The 19,871-nt window shown below is 42.7% G+C and overlaps 1 long non-coding RNA gene across 1 annotated transcript in view; it reads right to left on the minus strand.

The window, feature by feature from the left end:
* Positions 1-6,857, minus strand: part of LOC123925166 — a 48,795-nt gene extending 41,938 nt beyond the window's left edge. The window contains exons 1-2 of the long non-coding RNA XR_006814924.1: positions 6,666-6,857; positions 5,282-5,449 (exon numbers count right to left, since the gene is read on the minus strand). This is a non-coding gene — a long non-coding RNA (uncharacterized LOC123925166). The remainder of the gene's footprint in view (positions 1-5,281; positions 5,450-6,665) is intronic.
* Positions 6,858-19,871: the final 13,014 nt, after the last annotated feature.

Consider the following 19,871-nt stretch of genomic DNA (forward strand, 5'->3'; position numbering starts at 1 on the left):
TATCATAATTTTGTAATCCTTAATGAAATAATATATCTGTGATACCTCAATGGCTATAAAAAACTATCAGGGGAGGGGCATCTGGCTAGCTCAGTTGGTAGAGCACGTGGCTCTGGATCTCAGGGTTATGAGTTTGAGTCCCACATTGGGCATAGAGCCTACTTAAAAAAAGAAAAAAAAAAACTATGGTGGGGGAAGCTTAGGATCTTTTATAAAAATTGTATTATTTTTTATTTTTAAATTATTTTAAATTATTTTTATTTTTAATTATCTTTTTCTTTTTTCTTTTTACTTTTTTTTTTGAATTTTAGCTTGTAGGGAAACTTTAAATGAATGGATCAAGCTGTCCTTGTCTCAATCCATTAATCAATCTGAACATCACAAAAGAGGAGTCAATCAGACATCATGTGTTCTTAATGTGATGTAGTAGGAAGTCCACAGAACCATCTCTGAAGTATCCTTGTCAAAAAATGGAAACCAAATTTTTAAAAAGATTTTATTTTGAGAGTTATTTATTTATTTGAGGGGGGTGAGGGGCAGAGGGCAAGAAAGAAACTCAAGCAGACTCCCTGATGAGCCCTGAATCCAATGTGGGGCTTGATCTCACAACCCTGAGATCACCACACGAGCTGAAACCAAGAGTGGGATACATAGCCGACTGAACCACCCGGGCGCCACTGAAGATTTGTAAGTAATCTCTACACACAATATGGAGCTCGAACGTACAGTCCTGAGATCAAGTTGCATGCTCTACCAACTGAGCCAGCCAGGCACCTCCCGAACCTGAATTACTCAAGATCTGACACTCTTCAGGAAATACAGGGCTTAGGGAAATATGTTGGATGACACATTTTAAAAATCAGCAAAATGCAGAATGTGGGAAACTCTATGGGACAAATGACACAGTTTCTCCAAAAATACATTATAAGGAAAAAGAAAAGAAGGCAGGGGAGCCCTTAAATTAAGAGACCTAGAAGATACAGTAACCAACTACAATGTGTGGGTCATGCTTGGATACTAACTTAAAAAAAAAAAACACCTGTAAAAAATTATGAAGAAATTGGGGAAATTTGGACACATTAAATATTTAATAATATTTTTAAAATCTTAAAGGTTCTAACAACATTATGCTTATGCATTTGTTTTTCTTTAAAGTTCCTATGTTTTAGAGACACAATACTAAAATGATAATACTAAAATGTATGGATGAAATTATAAGACGTCTGAGACTTATCTCAGTATAACCCAGTGGGGTAAAGGCAGGGAGAATGGGTGGAATGGAGTTTCCATATGTTGATAATTGTAATTGTTGAAGCTTGGTGATGGCTTATTACACTATTTTCTCTGTTTCGCGTATGTTTGAAATGTTTCAAAATATAAAGTTTAAAAAAAGAGTGTGTTGGGGAGATGCTCACGTGCATAGGAGTCATTAAGAAAGATTTTCTAGGGGCACCTGGGTGGCTCAGTGGGTTAAGCCTCTGCCTTCAGCTCCTGTCATGATCTCAGGGTCCTGGGATCGAGCCCTGCGTTGGGCTCTCTGCTCAGCAGGGAGCCTGCTTCCCTTCCTCTCTGCCTGCCTCTCTGCCTACTTGTGATCTCTGGCTGTCAAATAAATAAATAAAATCTTTAAAAAAAAAAAAAAAAGAAGGGGCGCCTGTGTGGCTCAGTGGGTTAAAGCCTCTGCCTTCGGCTCAGGTCATGATCCCAGGGTCCTGGGATCGAGCCCCACATTGGGCTCTCTGCTCAGCAAGAGCCTGCTTCCTCCTCTCTCTGCCTGCCTCTCTGCCTACTTGTGATCTCTGGCTGTCAAATAAATAAAATCTTAAAAAAAAAAAAGAAAGATTTTCTATGATAATTGGGAATAACGATCCCCATTTTCTAACTACAGGACCAACAAATAAGTCATCCTTTGCCCAGTTTCTCCTTTATTAACCAATAACTTACAGGAGATTTAGTTCCCTAAAGAACTAGGGAAGATAGGCTTCTTTTCATGAATAAAAGGGCTTAGCTTCAATGTGATTAATTGAGGTGTGGGTAGATTTTTCAGGTACCTCAGCAATGACCAGAGCCAGTGCTTGGGTGTAGGAAGAAACCACAAGAGAGACATACAATGCTTCTGCACCACCGTTCTACTGTCTCTCTCAGGTCTTCCTGCCTTTTTCGTACTGCTCTCCCACTCCCAGGAGCAGGGCTACTTTGTCCAGCTGAGGAGGCTGTGCACTGCACAACTCCAGGGATATAGAGAGCCTGTATAAATAGTGGCCCTGGAATGCAGCATGGAATCCCTTAGCAGGAGCCTAGTCACCTAATGCCATCTCTTACTTTGGACTCCTTAGTCTTAACCAGAGCACACACACACACACATTTACCTTGCTTTCAGTCTCTGCTAAGGTCAATGGGTAATAATGGTGTAAATCATATCAGTTTTTGTTTTGTTTTGCTTTTTATTTGACAGAGAGAAATCACAACTAGGCAGAGAGGCAGGCAGAGAGAGGAGGAAGCAGGCTCCCCGCGGAGCAGAGAGCCCGATGTGGGGCTCCATCCCAGGACCCTGGGATCATGACCCTAGCCAAAGGCAGAGGCTTTAACCCACTGAGCCACCCAGGCGCCCCTCATATCAGTTTTTTAAATGGGTATTTTTCTAGTATTTCTACTAGTATCTTTCTCCCAGTGATAATATTCCCATAAGTATTAGTCAAGATAGGCTTTCAACCGCCAAATCTCATAGTTTAACCATATGAAGGTTTGTTTCTTGCTTCCACCATAGTCCAGTATGAGGGTGGGGGAGAAAGGGATCTGCCTCTTGCTCTTTCAGACTCCATCCTCTGTCATCAACTCCTTCCCCGGGTGTACTGCAAGGGAACAAACTGTGAAAAGGCATCTTCATGGCTTCTAACCCAAGCTGGCCCAGATCACCTTGACCCACATTCCATCAGCAAGAACAAGTCAAGGAGCAGAGGACCAAGGTAGGCCACGCTGGTATTTAAGAATAACCAGCTAGTGTCAGCTACACCGTGTGAGGTAGCAATGTCTTCGTCCAATTACATGAACAAGCCTCTACTGCAGAATGTGGAAGCTGACAGTAGAAGTCCATGGCCCCTCAGAGAGGTGAGGGAGAGGGAGATTTCTGGCGGGACACCCTTCTGGCGCTTGTATAACTCTGCAGCTACCTCCTTTCTCCACCTGCCAGGTGGTAATTGTTCTTTTGGAACAGGAAGACTTGGAGAGGGAAGTATACAGTTATATTCCTCTTACTAGCCAGAGGTTCAGGGGTTTTTAATTTGAGGGGGGAGGTCCATGATGTCCTTCAAGAGACTGGTAATTCCGTGAAAACCCTATGTAAAATTTGTGTTTGTGCACAATTTTCTGGGAAGAGGGTCCACAGTTTGGCATTCAATAAATATTCCTTCTAAAAACTTACAAAAGGGTCACATTACTTAATGTTCTCCAGAGAAACAGAACCAATAGGATGTGTGTGTACACACACAGACAGACAGACACACACACGCACACGCACACACACACACACACACACACATTTTAAGGAAATGGCTTACAGAGGCCCAAAATCTTCAGGGAGAGCTGGCTGTCTGGAGACCTAAGAAGAGCCAGTGCTCAGTTCAAGTCCAAAGGCTGCTGGGCTGGAAAATTCCATCTTGCTTGGGGGAGGTCAGTCTTTTGTTTGATTCAGGCCTTCAGCTGATTGGATGACTGTCACCCACATTATGGAGGGCAATCTGTTTCCCTCAAAGTCCACTTACTTAAAGGTTAATCTCAGTCAAAAACCCCCTTACAGAAACCTCCAGAATAATGTTTGAGAATATAACTGGGCAACATGGCCCAGTCAGGGTGATGAATAGAATTAACCATCACGGGAATCCCCACCCACACAAAAGGTAGAGATGAGGAACTACACCTAAAAATTGCCACCATCCTCCTTCCTTCTCTCTAGTCAGGTCCTGTGCTCATCCAGTTTCTGTGCCTGGCCCTAGAATAGCTTACTTATTTTGGTGACATGTAGAAAATCTGCCTAACAACTCCCTTCTAGCAACTTCCATCTATTCTACACTGAAAGAATTGGGGCATGAATTCCCAATTCGGTTTTAGTAAATGTTAAATAATGTTAAAGAAAGCATTACTTTTCTCCTGGAGAAAAAGAAAGTTTTCACAAAATCCTCAGACATGCTGCTTCATCTCAAAGCATTTTAGCTCCCCCCCCCCCCCCCCGTATGTGTCAGTGATAGTACATAACCGGCTAAGGAATGGATCTTTACTGTTTATATCTTACAACCCTGCCTCTAGTCATTTCTCTTGAATAAATCCCCCAGCCAAATGAAGTCCTTGAAATCACAGATTATATTTTATCCCTTTGCAATTCTCTAGTGTTGAAAAGGCTGCTGGCACAGGCAGGAGCGCTGATTAACCGGTAGTGTTGCACATTCTGTTTTATTTGACTCCGCTAATATTAAGCCACCAGCTAGCCCCAGTATTAAAAATAGCCCAGATTTAGCTTTCAGGGTTGACACCTAACTTCCCATCTCTACCTTGCTTCCACAGATAGAGCATCACATAAAGAAAACCGAGGCAGCGTTGGGGCAAGAGACTTCTTTGTGGCTATTTCTTAGCATAGGTAAAGCCTGGTGATTTAATGAAGGTGTTCTCTCCCACCCTCCTTGCCCTAACTTAATTTTCATCTGAAAAGGATGCAATGAGTTCTGTCTGTGAGGAAAGGGCCCTTTCTGCCCCTACTTGTGCTCTAATGCACACAGGTGGAGACTTCCCTTCCTTGCCCTGGCAAAGAAAGGATGTTCTGTTTTATAAAGTACTGAGGGACCGGGATGGGGCAACACTGCTCTATTAATATAAAATGAGATTATTGACCAGCTGTTGTTTCACTGCTTTCAGCAGAGCCATTGAAACATTTGCAAAATAGCAAAGGGTTCTAGATGGGAGAGGCCGTTGTTCATAATCCAGACCACCCAGCGGGCACCTCAGGTATTAGGCTTTGCACCTGACCTGTGTAGAAACTTGGTAAGACATCAAAGGTTTGGCATGATCAGTCCATGTCACTGGGAAACCATGGCAGGCACCCTCATTTTCCTTCCCAATGATTTCCTTTTCCCCATTATTTTCCCCCTCCTCTTGCACAACCAAAGAGCTCTCTAAAAATCTATTGAAAAGAAGCTCTTAGATTAAGTTAAAGTAAAAACAAATCCAGTTAGAAGATAGCAAAAGCTGCCTTGATATAAAATTTGTCTTCTAGAGCCCTAGACCTACTTACATTTGATTTTCATAGACTCATAGAACATTATCCAAGATGGGTGGGAGAATGTCAGGGAAAGGTTTCTATCGGGAGCAGCACCCTCCTCAAATTTTAAGTGCACCAAACCACCTGGAGGATCCTTGTGGATGGGCAGCGGTTGGCGGAATGGCCCAAGAATCCGCATTTCTGAAAAGCAATAAGGAGATGGACAATTTTTTGAGTGGCAAGGGTCTAAATTCGATGTTTTGGAGTGCATTTGTAAATTTGCCCAGGTTATAGAAAATATAGTCTGAGCAGATGATCAAAGTGCAAAACTGTTCTCCTTAAAGCTGAATTCCTTAATAAACGCATTGTTACAGAAATATATGTGAGACTAGAGCATTGCATAATATCCCCTTAAGAAAAAATGATTCTCCTCTCCTTCCTACTGATGGATCATTCAGCCTTGATCACTACATTAGCTGATTTTCTACAGGACACCTACTCTGTACTTGGATCCAGTGTACCAACCTGTAACTACTTCTCCTATGAGATGTGTTCTCTGGGAGTGAAATCTCTGGAAGGCACCTTGGTCTTTTGGCAGGGAGGGTCTGAATCAAGCTCTGGCAATTAGGAACTGAGAGCCCTTGGAAAGTTTTTTTTTGTTTTTTGTTTTTTTTAAGATTTTATTTATTTATTTGACAGAGAGAGAGATCACAAGTAGGCAGAGAGGCAGGCAGAGAGAGAGGAGGAAGCAGGCTCCCTGCGGAGCAGAGAGCCCAATGCGGGGCTCGATCCCAGGACCCTGAGATCATGACCTGAGCCGAAGGCAGCGGCTTAATCCACTGAGCCACCCAGGCGCCCCCCTTGGAAAGTTTCTTAATGGCTCTCATCCTTAGTTTCTGCACCTGAAAGAGTGTGGGTAGTGTAAAAGATTAGTTTTGAATTTTCAAGTGGGAAAATAGGACTATGTCCCTTACAGGATTACTGCAAGCTTTAAACAAGATAATATATGCAAATTACTGACTACATTCATGAAGTAATGTACATAAGCCATGTGAAGAGCTCCATAAACCAAGCTTCAAAACAAACATAGCCCTGAAATTGACATTCGGGATTCTAAAATGTTTTCTGATAAACCATTTTGAAAGGAAATCTTTCCAAAACATTTCTCAGCCCCACTTTGTGTTACGGTGTATATATCTAGTCCAATTTAGGTCTTTCCTTATGACTCAGGGTCTTTATTTTGAACACGAGTGACTGCACTGTCCTGAAACACAGGATGACCTCAGTCAGGGGGATGATGATCTCGGGCTTTCTAACATTCATCCTCCACACCCCTCTCCCCCACCAGCTCCTCCACAGCCTCCATGCACACTTCCATAATAGCACTTACCACACAGAGCCAAAAATATGTGTTTACCTCCTTTCTCAGGGCAGGGGCCAGGTCCTGAATAAATGCTTCCTGTTGAATGAAGATCTCCTCAGGCCCCACTTAAAGGATTGGGTGCCAGGAGCTCAGAAGCAAGGCTTGTGTTCATTCAGATGCTTTCAAATGCCTCCATGTACTCAGCCAAGGGCTAATAGCACTGCTCTGTCTTATCTTTTAGAGACAGCTGAGAACCGAAAAGACATTCCTCCTTAGAACCTTGTGATGGTTTTCAGTCACTGCCGGGCCCAGAACCTTACTACCCTTCTCGTCAGTTGCAGCCCCTTTGGTCTTCTTCCATGTTTGGTTCTGCTTTCATTGGCAGCAAGGACACCGCAGACAGACAGCCCTGGATTCAAACTCTGATCTACAGTTTGATAGCTATTTGACTTTGGGTGAGTCACTTAAATTCTCTGCTCAGTTTCCAAATCTGTAAAATGAGGTAAGAGCCCTATCTGCAGAATTGCTGTGTGTATAGAGATGGTGGTAAAGGGATTCTGAGATGTCCTCTGAGGGATGAGTTTTCATAACCTGTGCTTTGATAATCCCACTAGGGGTAGGGGTAGGGGTCGGGCTCTAAGAAGCCTCTCTGAGCAGTATTAGATGGCTGTGAGCTAGACTGTGTGCATCAGAGCACAACGATATGGAGCTGCACTGTATGGCTGACATTGGTGGCTCTTTGTCAACAACCCTTCTCTCCCCACACTTCACCCTTGCTGCCACAACCTACCTTCCAAGTCTAAATAAGAAAGATGCCAATGTTAGCTTGTATTATTAAGGCACAAGTCTGAATTTAAAGGTAAATGTTCCAAAATTTCTGGGAAACATTTTCCTTTGTGGGGTGTGTGTGGGGGGGGGTGGGCAGGGAGTGAGGAGAAACGCTCCTCTTCTGATCTTTAGATGTAATTACCTGCAGATATAATTCCTAGAGCTATGGCAACCCTCCTGTAACCATGAGGGACAACTCTCAAGATGAAAACCTACAGGCTGTGGATGGCAACGAGGGAAAGACAGAAAATACCTGAGTTGGGTGCTTGATGACATCGTTGTGCCTCTGAATTAACCAAGCCTGAAAATGATACCTCCAGAGATAATGAACCTTATTGCTTAAGTTATATTTAGTTACATATTCTGTTACCTGTTTCTTTATTATACACTCAGCATAAAATTGAAGAGGCTAAACCTTGGAGGTGGGAGGAAGAGGAGGAGGCTTGATGATAGCACAGCAAAAGAGGACATTACAGAAAAGTCACTTCTGTTGAGGATTTTAACTTTTATTGGGTATGCAGTGTAAACCTCTGCTCCACTCTGGGAAGGCTTCAGTAAATTCCACAGTTTCTTACAAATACTTCTGGTGCTGGTGGGTTGTTCTGGAGGATTTGAACAAAGGTTGAGATCTACATCAAGAATGGTGCCTGATGAAAACAGAGACACACCTGGAAATAGCAGTACTTCTAGGTTATGTAAGGATTAGGGAGCATATCTGTCAGGCATCTAGAATGACATAGGACATATGCCATAAAGGATAAATACTATTATTATTTTATGTTACCAGTATTATTACCTTGCTCCTGTGGTAGCCAGCAAGGAGGTGGAAATTAGAGGCTCATGTACTTGGGGGCAGACCCAGTAGTAGATAGACTTTGAGAAAAAGCTCTGGGATAAGGGTTGTATGAAGACAGCATCGAGCCAAGCATCCCTGGCAGGTGGGCTGTTGGTGCCAGGAAAGTCCAGCAGAGCTTCTGTGATCCTGCAGATGGAGCAAAAGACTGGATCCTAGGCCTGGAGGGACGGGAACATGAGAAGTTGTTGTTCCGTGGGTGTAGAGTTTCAGTTATACGAGACAAAGAAGTTCAGGAGATCTGTTGTACAAGAGTGTACGGGTAACACGACTGTCCTGTAGACTTAAAAATGGCTAAGATGGTAAATTGCATGTTATGTGTTTCGTACTACAATTAAGAAAAGAAAAGAAAAAAGCTAGATCCCATTACTAGAATGAAGACCTACAATCCTAGCAGGCTCAAGAGAAGCTTGACTTGTTTGGGTGGGCCGTCCCCCAGTTTTCCGTGATTGGAAAAGGACTGGTCCCAGATCTCAGATTGAGACTGACATTCAACCTTCCATGTGGAAGTCCAGAGTTACAAACGTGTGTGTGTGTGTGTGTGTGTGTGTGTGTGTGTGTGCGTGTATCTCAAAAGTGGTATACATACTCTATGTGTGTATACACCTAACACACAAAATCTCCTTTCTGTGTTTATGTGTGTACATGTATCTCCTTATCTTACCTTATCTTACCTAACCTCTCATAAAGAACCTGGGAGTGTCAACCTAATTTACCCTGACAGCTAACGGGGAGCCCTCAAAGCCAGGGCCTTGCTTTGATCAGTAAGGTGTGGCAGGATGGGCCATTGTGTGTGTTTCCACCCACTGTCTTGCTCTCTCCCATTCCGCCAGAGGAATGGTGTCTCAGATAGGAGCTACTTCTGCAGGCTGGGTCTCAGAATGTGAAAACACAAGGAGAGCAGAAGCAGAGCTTTCTCTGATGTAGTGGGGAACATGCGATGGCAGAGTGAGGAACACTGGTTGTTACGCGCCAACTCAGCGAGTCATTTGTTACTAGGAAAGCCGACTCATAAATCCTAGCGCTGGCCCATGGGCAACACACAGGATCAGGAGAAATAATAAGTCATTGCTGTTTTAAGCTACTCCATTTTAGGGTTTTTGTAAGACAACAATGGATAACTGGGGCTTCCCATAAAGAAGGGATGTCAATGAGAATGAAGGCAAGGTCAGATAAGAGGAGAAAATGAATTGAGAAATACTAAAGGAATGGTTTAGAACTTCCAATCACTAATGATAAAACTTAACCAAAAAGTGGAATTTATTGATTTAAGGTATTGAGAAGGATTCAGGACTGAAATGCTGTCATAGGTTTCAGTTTTCTCTGCATCTCTTGGCCCTAGCTTCCTCCCTGGCTGAGTAGGTTCCCTGGACTCTGTATGGTAGATTCTGGCATCTCCTAGTTCATGTTTCCCCATTTTCAAGTCCAGTAGAGCTTCTTTTTTTGTCATGCTACAGAAGTTTTTTTTTTTTTAATATTTTATTTATTGTACAAGTAGGCAGAGAGGCAGGCAGAGAGAGAGAGAGAGAGAGAGAGGAGGAAGCAGGCTCCCTGCTGAGCAGAGAGCCCGATGCGAGACTCAATCCCAGGACCCAGAGATCATGACCTGAGCTGAAGGCAGAGGCTTTAACCCACTGAGCCACCCAGGCGCCCCATGCTACAGAAGTTTTGAGATCCACTCTGAATAGACTGGCTCAGGTCATAGGTACACCTCTGAGAAAATCCCTTTCGCTGAATGGGGATGGTAGTGATTGAAGAAGAGGATACATTGGTTATGGGTCCTTCTATTGAAGCTCAAACAGATTTTTAAGAGGGAAATTCATTCATTCATTTAATTAAAAAGAGATAAAAAAAATTCATGGACAGTTCCAATCTCAGGTGGGGTTTGATTTAGAGCTGAAGAATGTCACCAGAATTTGCCTATTGACTTTTCAAAAATTATTGCCAGGTGAGACCACTTCTTATGGGGGATTTTGAAAACCAAGGAGAAGTGGGTTTGATAATGATCACAGGCTCCAATCAAATGTGTGGAGTTCTTCTTTTTAGTTGCTTTCTGCAAACAAACACAGCTATAATATACTGGTCCTAGGAGCAAACACCGCTTATAAGATACTGGTTCTGGTGAATGGTCATAGATTTGTGTTTTAAGTTCATCATTGTTCCAACTTCCCCTAGAGACAAGAGTGCAAGATGAATCCAAATTGCTTGAACTTGGATCCTGGCTCTTACACTGATTAGCTGGTGCCTGGGGCAAGTCATTTAACCACTCAGTGTCTCAATGTACTCATCTGTAAAATGGGAAATGACATTATCTACCTACCTTAAAGGGTTGTTGTTAATAATACATGAGAATCACTTAGAACAATGCTTAGAACATGTTACGTGCTCAATCAATGTACATTATTATTATTCTCATGTCTACAGTAAACAAAGAATCATTTGTAGACTTTTTTTTTTTTTTTTTTCAGATTTACGACCATTTTAGATGGCCGGTGTTGGCTTGGTTTAGATTTATCTCTTGGCAGTGAGTGACTGGAATCGTATCTGCTCATATTATGGGTCAGAACATATTATTACAGCATTTTGCTATGTGTTTTCACTGGCTTCCCATCAGTTACTGGACTGTAGTCTTCCAAGAGATATACCTTTCTTTATTTGTACTTCTTTGGTATGAAAGAAAACCGAAGTTCAATTAACAGTCTACAAAGGGAACAAAACAGAGGTTTTTAAAAAAACTACTATATATTTTGCAATCCAGCTTTGAATAGTAAGGGCAGAGTATTGTCCTCTATCTTTTTATCATCTCATTGCATAATCTTTCTTTCTTTCTTTCTTTTCTTTCTTTCTTTTTTTTGAGGACCTTAGAAAAATGGAAATTTCAAAGTAAGTGTGATGTTAGCATTTCATATCATGATGAGTTGTAGGTTACTCATAGCTTCTCCTGGTTATTTTTGTTTGGGTTGTTTTGCGTAGTTGGGGTTGATAGAACAATTGTTCTATGAGTCTGGAATTATCTTGGCTCTAGCTGCCCGCATTCCTAACTGCAGTGTGTCCCTCTGTGAGAGTGGCAGGGATTAAGCTCTGTGGGCACATTATCCACAGCTTTCTCTCTCAGTTTTGGATGCTGTTACATAACGTTCCATATTGATCAGAAAGAGGGGAGAATGGATGGGGTGGGGAGACATTTAGTTGAGTTGAAGTACTTTCACAAGCACTGGGATGTGTAACTTGCATGGGTTTTATCTCCAACTAATGGGTGGTGGGGAGAGGGGTATGATGTAGCCTCATTGCTCTGCCAGTCAGCCTTAAGTTAGTCAATAGATTTCTTGTACAAATACAAACATTTGCTGGACATGTGAGTGAATTAAATTGCAGGGATGGTTTGGGAGTCAGAAATCTCCTGGGTCACTCTATAGATTTAAACAGCTACCTGAGTCTAAGGTTTCTCTAGGGAAATTCAATTCAAGTTGTTTTTATCCTAAAGAAGTTTGATGTCCTAAATGAAGAAACAAAATAATGTAAGTGTGTTATGATGTTCTTGATTTTAATTCAATTTAATATTTTTGAGTAGCCAGCAAGATCTGAGTACTCATAGTATGAAGAAAACATTGGTATCTAATTTTAGTCTCAAAAACTTGAATTTTTGATCCCTAAATATTAATAATAACTGTCTTATTAAGTAATTAAAATATGCTGAGCATTGTACTGCCTACTTTAATGGTGTAGGTATTTAAATCTACAGTTTAACTTACTGAAGCTTTGAAAGTTTAAGAAACACTGTGGTCACAAGTCTAGTGCGAGCCAGTGATTTTTTTTTTTTCCTTAAGTAATCTCTAAGACCAAACGGGGCTCAAACTCATGACCTGAAGATTGAGAGCTGCTTGCTCTACCAACTGAGCCAACCAGGTGCCCCACAACTCTAGTGAAATATGGGAATTGAACACAGCTCTGTCTATGGCAGTGCTGTCCCATGGAACTTTCTGTGGTAATTTTCTGCATCTCTGTGGTCCAATATGGCAGCTACAACGAGGAAGCTACTGAGCATCTGAAGTGAGACTAGTGTAACTGAGGAAATCAGTTTTTAATTTTATTTTAATTAAAATTAAAATTTAATAAAATTTAAAATTAATAGTGGTTGCTCAGGACATCACATTATCTGGCCTATAAATGTTCAAGCTGCTGTGATCTCATGTGTAGTACATTTAGGTGTCAAAGGCAGCAAATGTAAAGAAGTAGTTGGAGAAAAAAAATTTTATCAAAATCAAAATCATTTATTATTATTATTTTAAAAAGTTTAATCTGGGTTTAGTGGACCCCCCTCAAAAGTCATTTAAATTGCAGTATTTAAAGGGAGGCAGACCCCAAAGTTAAATGACTTATAAAATTTAGGCAGGAAAAACTTCTTTTGGAGAATTTCTATTTTGCTTGGTGATTATTAACATATTGACAATGTCGATTATAAGGGACATAGCAATTTGGAAAAAGGAAAAAAATGTTCCTGGAACTGTACTCTTCCTGCAAGAGTCAGATCTCTAGGTATTTTCCAATCTAGGGAATCACAAATTCCCCAAGTATCAGGGACAGAGTAATATGTTTACAATCAAACTAACCAAACTTTTTAAAATTAAGGATTCTATTTATTTATTTGAGAGAGAGAGGGAGAGAGCACAAGCAGGGGGAGTAGCAGAGGCAGAGGGAGAAGCAGACGCCCCAGTAAGCAGGGAGCCCGTTGTGGGACTTGATTCAGGAACTCCAGGATCATGACCTGAGCCAAAGGCAGATGCTCAACTGACTGAGCCAACCAGGCACCCATAACCATGCTTTTTTGCTTTCTACTTTCAGATGTCTCCTGCCTCCAGTTATCTTGTTTTTCATAAAAGGTTTTAGAGCTGAATATTTACAAATCAGCATCTTGAATGCTCAATATTCATAAACAGACTATGTCTCCAACAAACAGTGACATATAAACAACACATAGATGCCTACTTAGTAGAGCTCTAGATGATAACCCCTTTCTTGTCTGACCTCTGGGTTTATGTTTCATTGGGCTAGGTTTTCTCCCAGCTCTGCCAATTCAACAGTCAAGGGTCTTTACTGTAAAGACTAGTTTTCTTGCACTAGTTCAATTCATCATTTCTTAGTAACCAGTCTACCTAGATTTTTTCTTTTTCTTTCAATTGACTACAACTTTACTGTCTTGTGGAAACCCCTTTGTTTGCACGAGATCCAGGGAGAATCTCCATGTGTTGCAGGCCAAAAGGGGGTACATGGTTCTCAGGGGCAAGTGTCCTGCAGGACACAGATACTCGGCCAGTCCCTGCAGATGGCCTGGCTGTAGGTTGTGGAACTATTCCTGGCCCCATCCCTCTTTGTGTCCACCCTCAGAAAAACAAATCACAGACATGGGCACTGGAATCAGATTGCCTGGACTCTATCACCTCCTGATCATGCAGGGGTTACTAAACATTCTTTGGCCTCACACTTTTCATCTATAAAATGGGATAGAAATCGTTTCTATCTGATAATATTGTCATGAGGATTAAATGAAAGTGATCCAAGTAAGGGTTTAGCATACTTCCTGGAATAATTATTGATTGTTGTTATTACTGGTTATTATTATTATTTAAAGATCATAATTGCCCCTCCTTACTATTGTGTGATTTTTTTTATGCCATGAAGAAAAATTTTTATGTTTTCTCCTCCAGTTGGTTAGTTCCAAGTTTTTTCTCTACTCCGGTTTCTGTATTTATTCATCCATCTAACATTTATCGAAGCCCCATAAAGGGCCAGGTACCATCTTAGGGATGGGGACAGAATGTGGAGTGAGACACATTTCCTCCAGGTCCCCATGTTTACTAGAGGAGATAACACAAAAACAGATACCATTCACATGGCTTAATAAAGTCATTCACACCTTAATGTGAGGAACTATTCCTTATCTGAGATGAATACTTGAGAGTGAAAACTGTGACTTGGGGTGATTGAGTGGCCTACAGCGTTTGAGAGAGAGCAGATCTGGCATGCTGGGCACAGTGGGCGCTTCTGGAAGGTCAGAAGGTCTATGAAGGACTGGACACCAGTGGAAAAAAGTCAGAATGCTCAGCTCCAGTTACGATTATTTACCATCTTTTGATTTCTCATTTATAAAATAATGAGAAATAGAAAGGATAGATGATCTCAGGGACTCAGAGAATTACACCTGTAGGAGAAGCCTGGAGATCATCCAGTCCAACCTGCTTCTTTTATAGGTAAGGAACTTGTGACTTAAGAGAGGCAAAATAACTTGTTCCAGGACACATAGCTTGTTATTTAAAGAATCGGAAGTCACTAACCTTCTGAGACAGTGCTCCTCTCTAGGATATCATTTGGTTCTATAGCTGGGATATTGTAAACTTATAATTAAGGTCCAGGATCATGACCTTGAGATATGGAGAGGTCCTTAAGTATATTTGGAATTATTGAATCATGCTTTTTATAACTACAGTATGCTCACTGCAATTTTAACATTAAGTATATTTTACCACATTCTGATTATTTGAGAATTGTATTGGAAGTGTAATGTATGTGTTTTGGGTCCATGGGCCCACCATTACAAAATGAAGCCACTTTATTTGTATTATCTGCTTTATTATGTAGGAGTGCTCACTGGCCAGATCCTAGCCACCCCCCTCCATGTGTTCCCAATTATTTCTGCGAGTTCTCAAGTTCTTCCTCTCTGACTTCTCACCTTACTGCCACAGTGCTGTGTCTGCTGCTACTAACTTTTGAACCAGAGTCTCAGGCTCCACCTGCCCCAGAAAGAGATAGAGATGATCATCTGTGACACAACTGTGTTCTCAGGGGGATTAGAGATGATTTACGTAAATGCCTGGCATGCAGAAGTATTCAGTAAATGTAAACTCTTATTAATTTAAATTTGTTTACCACCAGAGTTTCTAGAAGCACAGCTAGGTGGTTGAATTGATGAATTTCAGTGTCATTTTCTTCAATTTTCTGTATCCACTCTTTGCTTTAGGTGCTCTTAACAGAGTAGTGCAATAGTTAAACGTGATTATGAGAGAAGTTCATCCATTCATTCACTCATTCATTCATTCAGAAAACATGCACAAGATTCAATTATTCTAGGCTGGGGAACACAAATACGTATAACCCATTTCATAGGTTTAGAGGTGACCGTGAGAGAGAAGACTACACAAATTGTAGCAATACAAAACAGTATGTAAATTCCTCTGAGTTTCAGGGAGGAAGATATCACTCCTGGTTGGAAAAACAGTTAACAACTAATATTAATGGAGCAATTTCAGAGCACTTCCACGTGCATTTTAGAACTTGATTCTCACAAGTTCTAAATTGTGAGATCAGATTGGGATCAGATCTCACAATTTAGGATCAGAACTCTCTGGGATCAGAACTCTCATTTGCAGATGAGAAGACAACTCAGGGCAAATCGAGTGGCTTACCTGGGCTTGCTCTGGTAGGAAGTCAGCCCTAGGGTCTGACTGTTCAGGTTCTGAAGTTCTCTCCACTGCATCATACTGGGAAAGCTTCACAGAGAAGTGACTTCATGGACTGAGCATTTAAAGAGGGACAACTTTTGACAGGTAGAGGACCAGGGCTTTATAGGTAAATCAAACAGCCAAGATGTGAAGGCTCAAAAGGCTAAGACATTATTTCGAAAGGGTGAGTAGAACAGGTTAGCTGAAGCATAGTTGTTTGTAGAGGAGTCAGAGACAAGAAAAGTACACTGCACTGTGGCTGGATCACACATGATCTGAACTACCAGACTAAGGAGTTTAGAAATGATTTGACAGACAGTACTAGAGGGGAAGGAGTGTGCTGAATACAGGGAGAACTAGGTAGATCTGGGGGTAGTGAGTCAGACTATGTGGGGAAGCTGGAGGAAGCAAGGGAACCAGTTAGGAGGCAGTGTCAAGGTAGACTTGTGGGTGGCACGGGCAGAAGAGCCAGATCTAAGAAGCACTGAATGATGTCTTAACATGATGACTAGGTGTGGGAGTTGAGAAAGAGGCAAGGAGTAAAGATGGCTCTCAGCTTTGAGTGGCGTCCCTAGGAGAATGGTAATGCCATTAACAGAGTTGGTGTATTTACCCGAGGAGCTGACTTTGAAGGAAAAATCATGAGCTTCCTTTGGTTCTGCTGTGTTTGTGTTGCATTCAGTGTATTGTCGCCTGATTACCCACTGAGAAGGTGGGAGGTGAGTCAGAAGGAGAGAGTTTAACTGACTTCGCGGGCAGAGGGCTCTTCCTTCCTGTCTCTGTTCTGCTCTCCACTCCCCTTACTGTGTCTGATGACAGCAATGCCTGCTATGTGGTAAGCATTCAAAATAAGTCTGGAAAAGAAATCCACATAGAAGACTTGTCGGGAAAAGTTTTAGGGCAAGGGAGATTAGGGTGAGGGAAAAGAGATGGTTGCTAACAATGGGAAACACCAAATTTGAGTCACTGGATATAGTGATTTCCCAGAGATTAAGGACTCCAAGGCATGGTGGCAGCTCCAAGTGGCAGAAATCTGGTGGAGTTAACAATATGGAGTGAAGAGAGACTCTGGGGCCAGCATGTCATGTTTAAGTTGCTGGGAATAATGGCAAAGAGTAAAAATGACTGAGTTAGACCCAGACAAGAGAGGCCCCTGCTCTGGACCCTGCCTTTTAAAGGACCTCACTCTGTCTCTCTTCCGTATCCCCCCTTGCACTACGCAGTTCATGGGGCTAAGAGGTCATGCTCACTGCTTCTAGATCCAGCTCTAGTACCAGAGCCCTGGGATGCCTGCTCAAATACACAAGCCTGCATCCAGGGGCTACCCAGGCTCCTATCCTCGGCCTGTCCTAGTAGAGATACACAGTGCCACTACTTTGCACACTCCAGGCCTGAACAATGGCCAAGGATCATCCCTAGAGGTGAGTAGGGGGATGTAAATAAAGTTTTGGGGGTAAGTGGCAGAACTTGAACTTCGCCGGTAGGGGTATGCACATGTGTGCTATTCCCATGTGGGATGGAGCCAGGAGATGCAAAAGAAGGGAAACAAAAATTGGGGTGGGGGGGGTTGGCTTCCAGCCCTATTTGCATGCTCACATTCCAAAGCAGAAGTCCAAGGAGTCCGGGAATTTAAATTCAAGCCCAGACTTCCAAGTTGTAAAGAAAGTGCATTTGTCAATGTCAAATGTTAGAATATATTTTATTTAATTCTGTAAGTTTAATTCACACCTTCTCAATATTTATTTATTTATTTATTTATTTATTTATTTATTTATTTATTTATTTTCAGTAGGCTCCACACCCAGCGTGGAGCCCAACACGGGTCCTGAACTCATGACCCTGAGATCCAGACCTGAGCTGAAATCAAGAGCTGGACACTCAACTGACTAAGCCACCCAGGTGCCCCTATATCTTCTCAATAGTTAGATGTACTATGTAGACCTCCATTTGTGATTCTATCCTCATATGTTAGGGGTCTTCAGAGTCAGCAGGTTATAAAGATCTCCCCATTGTGAGTCTTGAGCTGCCTTCCCCTTTCTTGACAACCACCACACTTTTGGGGTGATAACTTGTTTTATTATCTGTCTCCTCTGATAGACATGAAGCTGTCTGGAGGCAGAAAACAGGCTGTCTTGTTTACAAATAGATCCTAGTGTTAGCACAATGACTGACACATGGTACATACTCACTAAATATGTTTAAAACTCTAAAATGATGAAAGACTTACACATTTGATGACAGCAAAAAGGGTGGAGAGAAGTGATGGAAGAGGGTAAAGTAACCTTTAAAGAGAATGCCTTGCTAAATTATAATAGAAATAGAGCAGCAGTCTGGAAGTTTCTTTGCAGTCAGTCAGGGAGACTGGCCAATACACACTTCTGTTGCCTTAAGAACTAAAGTTAGAGTTTCTATTCATTCTAAATTTTAGGTGTGTGCTATGGTTGTTTCTTTTCAAATGAGTGGTTGGATCAGGATCAGATTTTATAACATGAGGGTCTGGAATTCTCAAGGGACTGATACACTGAAGTGCATTTAAAAATGCCAACTGACATTTAAAAATGAAGAGAAAACACAGCCTTTTGGTTTCCTTTGAAAAACTGGACCTTTGGCAATGGTGGTCTGAAGTCTTTAAATGGGCCTGTGTTTATCAACAGGCCACATCCTACCACTCACAAAACAAATGCCACCGCCACTGTAAGGCCTCTGAATTCATGACACCTGGACCGCGGGGTCTTTAAGGGCCCTTTGCTTGGGAAAAATGTCTTCTTTAACCTCTTTAGGGTTATATTTCTACCAACCTTTGAATTACCTCAGTATCATTTGAATTGTACTATAATGTTGCATACCTGCTTATATCTGCCATAGATGCTGAAACTGATTATCTCACATTTAATCAAAGAAACCCAACTGCTCCAGAAAGCCACTTTCTGTTAGTGTTCCTGATCGAAATTTCCTGTCATTAGTCCTCCGATGACCCGAAGGGAAGATACTAGATCGGAGAGTCTGCAGATGAGAATTTGACTGCTTACTGAAGGCTGAGAAGATTATGTGTGGTGATGGAACGAGAGGGGTTTGGGACACGGAAATGCAGGAATTGCCAGTGTGAAGGTTGCAGAACCGGGTTTGGGAGGATGATGAAGAAACCGAGAAACAATGCTACAGCGCTGATTTGTTCAAGTATTTACTGAATATTCACAACGTGCCAAGAACTGTTTTGACGCGAGGAATTCAGCAATAAACCAACAAAAGTCCCTGCTCTCACTGAGAACACTGAGCTTAATTCCATTCTCACTGAGCTTAATTCCATTGCAGTAAACCAGGTCGCATATACATAAACACATACATCGCAAATCTACATGTCAGATGGAAATAATTACTATTTATAAAACCAAAGCAGAGCAAGGGAACAACGAATGAGGGTGGCTGCTATTCCAGGAGACCCCAAAGAAGCAAGGAAGCGAAGCACAAACCGTCGATTGGTTTCTAATTTTCTAGGCTACTGGGAGCAAGATGCACCTCCCAGGAAGCCCCGCCCCTCCCTCCCAATAGGGCGCCAGGTGCCATCTCCTGGAGAGCCCCTCCCACTTTCCCGCCCCGGGGCTGCCTTGGGGGCGGGGCTTCGCGTCCGGGCGCACCAGGCGCCCCGCACTGAAAGCCGCGCGCGCAGAGTTCCCGGCATTCTTCCCGTTCTGTCAAGGCCGGGAGAATTAACCCCACTGGTACCTGGCATGCTGGGAACTGTAGTTTTTGCCCGCAGCTCCGCGTCTCAGGGGGCAGTAAAAGCCGCTCGATCCGGCTCCATGGCTGGCACATGACTTGCATCCTCCAGAGATTGTGGGGAGCCCCTAGGGGAGGTGGGAGTCATCCCGAGAAAAGTCGGGTGGCGTCCAGGCGGTGGCCGACCCGGCCACGTGACCCCAGCAGGCCCGGCGCGCGCGACTCCTCACTGCTGCCCCGCCCCGCCCCGCCCCGCCCCGCCCGGCAGTCGGCCTGCGCCTCCCCCGGCGCTGCTGCCACCTCGCGCTCGGAGGCGTCACGGAACGTGCTCTCCTCTCCCCCTCCCCCTCCCATCCCCTCCCGCCC

The sequence above is a fragment of the Meles meles genome, chromosome 14, assembly GCF_922984935.1.
Source record: "Meles meles chromosome 14, mMelMel3.1 paternal haplotype, whole genome shotgun sequence".
NCBI classification, from domain to species: domain Eukaryota; kingdom Metazoa; phylum Chordata; class Mammalia; order Carnivora; family Mustelidae; genus Meles; species Meles meles.